The sequence below is a fragment of the Ranitomeya variabilis genome, chromosome 1 (assembly GCF_051348905.1).
Source record: "Ranitomeya variabilis isolate aRanVar5 chromosome 1, aRanVar5.hap1, whole genome shotgun sequence".
NCBI lineage: Eukaryota > Metazoa > Chordata > Amphibia > Anura > Dendrobatidae > Ranitomeya > Ranitomeya variabilis.
Genome location: NC_135232.1, coordinates 633,387,694 through 633,396,201, shown reverse-complemented (window position 1 = coordinate 633,396,201; position 8,508 = coordinate 633,387,694). Strand labels below are relative to the sequence as shown.

Below are 8,508 nucleotides of genomic sequence, written 5' to 3'. Positions count from 1 at the left end.
CTTCTCCCCAGTCTTCCTCCAGACTCTGGCACCTTGATTTCCGAATGACATGCAAAATTTGCTTTCATCAGAAAAAAGTACTTGGGACCACTTAGCAACAGTCTAGTGCTCCTTTTAAGTGGCTTTACCTGGGGAATGCGGCACCTGTAGCCCATTTCCTGCCCACGCCTGTGCACGGTGGCTCTGGATGTTTCCACACCAGACTCAGTCCACTGCTTCCTCAGGTTCCCCAAGGTCTGGAATCGGTCTGTCAAGGTGAAAATGTATTTTCTTATATACCTTTGTATTTTTATATAAATCTTTATACTCTTTTTGTACTGCTATACTTTTATACTGTGAAACAATAAGTTTTTTCCTATCTGTTAGTTAATGATTTAAAATGGCTGCCAGGCAGTTTCGTTTCTGGTTTGTGTCTGGAGGGATGAATCATTTCTTTGGAAACGAAACTAAAGGAATGATAAGAAGAGGAGGAATTCACCAGGAGACGTTCAACGAATCAGAGAGACTGGGCACTAGATGTATGCTGCTTAAACCCCACCCATTGCATTCCCTTTTTAGTACTATGTATTGAAGAATAAAACACAGTTGCTGCTCAGCTCCTCACTGAGGTGATCGCAAGAGCATCAGCAAAGATTGAATCAGCTACGTGTCTGAATCATTTCTTTTTCCGGTACCAGAAGTTCTGCGCTCACATTACAATTTGGAATGACTGGTGAATGAGGATTAATTGTCGTTATTACGGCCCCGACAATTTTGGCGCGACCAACGGGGGGGCGTGGCCAGCGATCCGAGGCCCCCTGGACCCATGCCTGGATGTCTGTGGATGATACCCGTAGTGGCTGACCTCGAGGACTGATCACCCTCTGCACGCGGTAAGTGGCGATCATGTACACTGTATATGTCACACTTGCTAGTGCCTCAGCCGTTATTGGTTTGTCTGTAGTCTCCTTGGGTCCGGGAGGTGAATGATCGAGTGGTGAGATCAAACGTGATCCTGTGCCACGCTCTGAACCAGCAACTGAGAGACTCGCATCCTGTGCGACCTCTGTACACCACACCTCCTTTACCGGTCATTGTACTCCGTTCAACCATCCTACCCGTGACTATTGTCCAGTAGTGAAGTGGAGTGATAAATTGAGCTAGTTGTAGATTGTGGGGCGGTTTAGAGGAAGGGATAGGAGACGCAGCCTCTGTGATATTGTACCAGCTAGGTAATTAAGACGTCCCGGAGGGGGACCACCTGTATTTCTGTGGAGGGCTCTCACTAGGAGACCGCCTCCCGACTGTTTGGGATATCGTGGCAGGATAGTCTGTTAATCACTGTGTTCAGGTTAGGGACAGAGAATATTGAGCGCGAGGCTCTTTTTCTTATACGTTGAGCGAGAGGCTCCGTGTTTTTAGAACGTCAGTGTTGAAGATCGCTGCCAGTGGCCTACTGCAGGAGGACATAGTATCCTGGGAGCCAAGCTGCGTATCTTAAAGTAGAAGTCCGTGCCCCACAAGTTAGATGAGGATGCCGTGGAAGTCAAGACAATGGTCACGGGAGGGCAAGAGACAGTCAAGAAGCTTATCTGCGAGTTGCGCGAGGCTTAAAGAACAAAGGATGAAAATAGGTTGATGGAGAGGAAGGATCAGATAATACAGAACCCGTATTTGGTTATAAAATGCCTGTGAACTGTGATCTTACAGATTGTAAAATGGCCGCCGTGCCACTGATGATGAAAATGCAGCCTCAGCCACCGCCCTGTAATGGCGGGACGAGCTCTCCAAAAGCGTAGGTGTGTCCTGTTTGTGTTGTGCAGAATCCAACCTGGGTGGAAACCTGCCTTGTGTGTGCGTACGGACCGTCCTTGGGGCTCCGCCCAGACCACGGAGGATTATAGGAAAGTTTTGTAGAAATTAGGTCTGGAAACTGCTGTAATTTGTGACTGTAGAAGATACGGAGCTTTGTATCAGTGCTGTGTACTGTAGGGGAGGGGCTGAGCAGATCGCTGCGAGCTTCTCTTTTCTCCTTATCTGCGCTACGTGCTGGAGTAAGGGGGGCTAAGGGCTGGGTTTTTGTGCTCTCCCTTCAGCGCTGTGGAATGCAGTGATTTTTTCTTATCTCCGTGTTACTAGATGGGAGGGGCTGTGTGTGCCCCTGCGCGCCCTGTTTGCAATTTTTCCCCTCGGCGCTGTGGGCTACGGGGGAGGGGGGGGGCCATGTATTGCATTCTAAGTTTTCTCTGTCCTTGGTACAATACACACTGAGAGATTTATGTTTACAGCAATAAGTACTGTATGAAATTGAAAGTGAAATAGACCTGCCTAGTCCTAGATGAAAACTTGTAAGTAATTGAAAGATTGGTAAAAGGCACCAATATATCCTGGATTGCCGAGAAGTTCTATGGGCGTCTTATGGTAGTGTTTGAAGATCTGGGATTCCCATTGTAACAAAAAGCCCATTCATACCTTTTTGTAGTAGACCCGATATTAAGATTTCCACTCCGGATGATGCATTGCAAATAGTAAAAGGTTTTCAAAAGAATTGAGTCCAGCTTCACATTCCAATACGCCTTTAACCCCGTATGGGAATTTCATTATCTCCCCAGCCCCGCCATGCAAATTCTCAGATCAAGAGCTTGTTTTAATTAGAGTAGATGACAGACCCAATGAATATACTCTTATAAAACCTATCCCTGTGGGACCTTTCCCTGAAGTTACTGCTCAGTTCGTAATCTCTTCTATATGTTCGGTAAATTTACTGGGGGCAGATTTATTATTACAGTTCTGCTCCAGGATATAATTCCAAGATGATGGTCAGATGGTCCTTGCGTTATATAACTCCTATGCAGATGAATATAAAGAGATGTGTATCCTACTTGCCCTTCCCACAGTTATGATGGTCCTGATAGACCCAGATTCTCCCCCAATAATGCCTGTAGAACCAGTAAAAGTGTTTCTCAAACCTGGTGCCCCTTTTTCTAAAGTCCATCAATACCCTTTGAAACATGATCAGGAGCAGTGCCTCAAGGGGCAAATACAAATGTTATTCGATAATGGTGCCCTGATACCCTGTGTTTCCCCATGTAACACACCCGTGTTTCCCGTTAAGAAAAAAAAAAAAAAAAAAAAAAAGGGGGGCCCATCCATAGCCCAAGAGTGCCAGGCCTACCTTGCCACTTATGGCCCCTTGCATCCAGGAGACGCTATGTCCACCCAAAGAGGGAATCTGCCCTGTGATATAGTGTTACACACTGCAGGCCCTAGATACTGATTACAAGACACCCGAGCACTGCCGTACAGTATTGCAGACTGCCTTGCAGACAGAGCTCACCTATGCAGGACATGCTACAGGTGTGCTGACTCAGCTTCATGGAGACAAATAGAGACCTGTTGCTTATTACAGCGGCCGCCTGGATAGGGTGGCAGGAGGAAGTCCCTCCTGTATTCGGGCCGTGTTGTCTGTCCAGCTGTTGCTACACAAGTCTTCAGAGATTGTTTTGGATCACCCACTGATGGTCCACACCCCACACAATGTATATAGTATCCTTAACCAGTTATAACCTAGCCACATGTCCATGGCTGGACGGCTGCGACTTCAGTGTGCTATTCTCATGCCTACTAATGTGACTTTGAAAAGGTGCACTGTCCTAAACCCCGTTACTCTTCTCCTAGTTCCCCTGGATCCAAAGGGGGGAGGAGTAGGTGACATGAAGGTGACATGAGCAAGGACACTCTTTTTCTTTCTAAAATGGATCCAGAGGAACAAGATTAGGTTTCCAAACCCCATGATTGTCTAGAATTGATGTCTCAGGAAACGGCTGGTCTCTAGTGTGCCCATTCTAATGCTGATTTTGAGCTTTTTGTAGATGGATCCCGTCACCAAGATGACCAAGGACGCTACTGTACCAGATATGCTGTGGTCTCAGAACATGAGATAATCAAGGCAGAGTTAATGCCAGCTCATATGTCTGCACAAGAAGCATGCAAACTAGCAGAAGGTAAGACTGTAAACATCTACACTGATTCCAGGTATGCTTTTGGCATTACACACGGTTATGGGCCTATCTGGAGAGCCAGGACTTTCCTGACAGCAAATGGCCACCCCTTTAAATGTGCTGAGGCAGTCCAGCAACTTATGAATGCACTACAGCTTCCCACCCAAACAGGCATCATAAAGGTAAAGGCACATAGCAAAGGCACTGATGGACGGACAAAAAGGGTAAGCACTGGTAGACCAGGCTGCGAAGAAAGCAGCAAGCACTCCTGTAGCCTCTCAAGTATATCACCTAGACACCCCACCATCTCCACTTGTGTTGAAAGACATCTTAGCCCGGTTACAAGAACAGGCAAGTAAGGAGGAGAAAAATAGGTGGCAAAAGATAGGGGCTTGCTCTGATACCGTTACCGGACTATGGGGGAGGGGTGAAAAGGTCTGCCTACCACAGGTACTGTACCCAATGATGGCACAGGTTCTGCACGGGAATGTGCACCACTCGAAGACGGCCATGTGTGACACCCTACAGAAACAATGGATTGCCCCCGGGTTTTCCACCTGCGCAGAAAGGCAGGTACAGAGCTGCATGATATGTGCCACACATAATCAGGGTAGGACAGTGAAAACCCCATCCAAACACACTCCCCGGCCCTTTAACCCATTCCAGAGACTGCAGATTGATTAAATTCAGTTACCCAGGGTAGGGACGTATGAGTATGTGTTGGTCTGCATTGATTTGTTTTCAGGTTGGCCAGAAGCCTACCCAGTTGCCAAAGCTACGGCTAAGACAACGGCGAAGAAACTGATGGCTGAGATCATATGCAGGTATGGAGTTCCTGAAGTCATTGAAAGCGATCGGAGCTCCCATTTTACTGGAGAGATCATGTCAGAGGTAATGGCAGCACTGGGGGTAAGTCAAGCATTGCATACTCCATCCGCAGAGCAGTGGAAAAGTGGAGAGACTAAATGGAACTCTTAAGCTTAAAATCCAGAAGGCAATGACAGAGACTGGTAAACCATGGACAGAATGCCTCCCTCTAGCTTTGTTTTTAGTAAGATATACCCCAAACAGGAAGACAGGACTGTCACCGTATGAGATTCTGTTTGGCAGGAGCCCCAATCTTGAATGTTTCTTTCCACAACAGTTGTAGCCCAAGTACCAGGACTTGACTAGCTATGTGCAGGCCTTACATGGACACCTTGCCAAAGTGCATTTAACCGTCTTCAGTTCTCTTCCAGACCCAGACAAGGTTCCTGGACACCATCCCTTTGTGCCAGGAGACCTGGTGTATGTGAAAAAGTTTGTGCGCAGAGATTGTCTCCAGCCAAGATTTGAAGGACTTCACACGGTGATCCTGGTCACCCCCACTGCAGTAAAACTTGAAGGAAAGAGCACCTGGATTCACGCTTCACACTGTAAAAGAGACCGAACCAGTGTTTAGTCACAGTAGTGACTGAAGGGAAATGTTGCTGTTGTTTTTGATCCTGGAAATGGGGGCCATCCTTGCCCCTACCTCTTTGGTCCCTATTGTAAATAAGAATTCTGGCCCCACTATTCTCTGGGGAAACCGGACAGCCCCGGCAAATATCTGACGATTTGATTTCTGTGATGTAGTCAAGTGTCCCGAGACTGAATGGGTGGTAGAGGGAATCATCCAGTTTTATATATGTGTTACCAGAAATGACAACAATAATTGTTATTATTAGACAGATGCTGCTTGGAATACGGGAGATGATTGGGGATATAAAGCTAGCGAAGCCATGTTCCCAAGGATGGGACGGGTAGGAGTCTTCGTGAGAGAATGCATCTAACAGCCCTTCTGCAACCACTTAGGGGCTGTAAATGGGGTAAAAGTTGTTACCCCCTCCTCCTAAATCTTGAAAATCCCCAATCTGCTGATCTGCAGACATTCATATTGGGAAGGAATTATAATTATGTATTTAGTAGTGGATACCATGGGAATTTAGGCCCAGGTGAGCGTTTGCAAAATGTAGTTAATGAAGTGATCCCCATTCCAGGTCTCAGTTGGCAAGAGGTTTTCTCCATAGAAACACAAACAGCCCCAAGGAAAAACCTATGGTTAGAATGGGTGAGATACAATGTAAGAGTCCAGAATATCTCTGTAGGATGTATTGCTTGTGCTGCTGCGAATACACACCTATACACACATGCATTGCTTTTTCCTGATGACAACACCACTGCCTGTGTCATGAATTTGTTGAAAGGTTTGAAGTCCACTGATTGCCCAGATTATGTCCCACTATTTCATAAGGAACCTAAACTAAAGGTTCCAGGAGGAGTAACCGTATTAGCTGACAATTACACCTGCTATAATTCCCACGACACCACAGGTACACCAGTAGGGATCTTCAAGACAAGTTTCTGCAAAGAGAACAGTTCTCTAGATACTGATTTGCTAATTAAACATACACAATATATGTACACCAAAGATACCTGATGAACCTACCAGAAAGAGAAGTCTCGATCAGCTCCATATGAGTTATGAAGAAGATCCACTAGTATATATTGATGCCATTGGGGTGCCAAGGGGGGTGCCTGACCAGTTTAAAGCCCAGAACCAGATTTATGCCGGCATTGCTTCTATAATCCCACAGGTGCAGATTAATAAAAATGTTGAATGGATCAAATAATATATATATATTACAGAGAACAAAGATTTGTCAATTATAGCCGTGATGCCTTTCAGGATATAGTTGAGGACTTGGGCCCTAACACTTGTATGACCCGTGCTGCAACCCGACCTAAGAGAATTACACTGAATCCTGTCCAGACAAGATCACATGCAGTGATATAAGAAGCTGACACAGGATTGTGGTTGGTGGATAGTGGGGACATTAACTTTTAGGAGTAGGCTGACAGTAATCCTTTTGGGAAGGAGCTGTAGACCAGCATGTCATGTCGCCCCCACCACCAGAGAACCGACCACATCAGGTAGGGTAAGACAGATACAGGAGTATTATCCCTGAAGGCCCACTGACTAGCTAGCTACGCAAAAACAATTGGCTGACCCTGAGAACCAACCTTTCTCATTCTACAGATAAATAATGACAATATGATGGACGTATAAATCCACCTAGGCAGGCCTAGGTACTTGGTGAGCACAAAAACAGGTGACGTACTCTAGGACACAAATTAAGATCTTCTACAGATGTGACAAAGGAGAGAGTGTAGAGCTATACTTTGGACAGTTACAGCTGAAATGGGAAGACATGGGGTACAGTCCCATAAACCCACTTGATGTTAAAGTATTGGTAAATACATTCATTGACGGTATGACCAAAGACATACGAGACGAAATATAGACAGCCAGATCTGAATGGCGAAATGTAGATCCAAAAGACCTGAAGGTTTCTAAAGAAGTTGAACAAATTAGGACAATAAGACGACGTGTCATGTATGCTGGAATAGACACATCTTTCTTCTCCAGTTGGTTAGGTGGGATCAAGAGATTCCTTCAATAAGTTTGTTTGGTACTAATTGCCCTCCTTATAGTTGAATCGATAATTCTCTGTTGTGTTATTCCCTTGTATAAAAAGGTTATTGTCAAAGCAACTCCGACTGGTACCTTCCTCAATCAAGAAGTAGATCCACCAGAGTACAATGGTACTGATCCAGGGGAGATCCCGAAGTATATTCCTCTCAAGAGAGTAGACAAACCCCCCATTATCAGATGATGCTAAGAGACTTAGTTTAGGGACAGTGGGAGAACTCCATGTGAGGTTAGTGAAGGGTTCAGCTGCCTGGAGGCCTCTCGCTAGGGGAGAGTTTCTGAGGTGTCTGGATGAAGAAATCCACCTCCCCTTTTCCCATCACATGGACAGTCTCGAAGGATCTTTCTTTAAGGGAAAAACTTAGTGTTTAGGGGGGATTGTCAAGGTGAAAATGTATTTTCTTATATACCTTTGTATTTTTATATAAATCTTTATACTCTTTTTGTACTGCTATACTTTTATACTGTGAAACAATAAGTTTTTTCCTATCTGTTAGTTAATGATTTAAAATGGCTGCCAGGGAGTTTCGTTTCTGGTTTGTGTCTGGAGGGATGAATCATTTCTTTGGAAACGAAACTAAAGGAATGATAAGAAGAGGAGGAATTCACCAGGAGACGTTCAACGAATCAGAGAGACTGGGCACTAGATGTATGCTGCTTAAACCCCACCCATTGCATTCCCTTTTTAGTACTATGTATTGAAGAATAAAACACAGTTGCTGCTCAGCTCCTCACTGAGGTGATCGCAAGAGCATCAGCAAAGATTGAATCAGCTACGTGTCTGAATCATTTCTTTTTCCGGTACCAGAAGTTCTGCGCTCACATTACAATTTGGAATGACTGGTGAATGAGGATTAATTGTCGTTATTACGGCCCCGACAGGTCCTTCTCCACAATCTTCCTCAGGGTCCGGTCACCTCTTCTCGTTGTACAGCGTTTTCTGCCACATTGTTTCCTTCCAACAGACTTACCATTGAGGTGCCTTGATACAGCACTCTGGGAACAGCCTATTTGTTG

General features: G+C 45.4%; 1 long non-coding RNA gene across 1 annotated transcript; it reads left to right on the top strand.

Annotated features, from left to right (window-relative positions):
* The first annotated feature begins 255 nt into the window (after window positions 1-255).
* LOC143773460 (uncharacterized) lies at window positions 256-4,268 on the top strand. Its single transcript, XR_013215192.1, has 2 exons — window positions 256-872; window positions 3,852-4,268. It is a non-coding gene; the product is annotated as an uncharacterized LOC143773460 (long non-coding RNA).
* The last annotated feature ends 4,240 nt before the right edge of the window (window positions 4,269-8,508 follow it).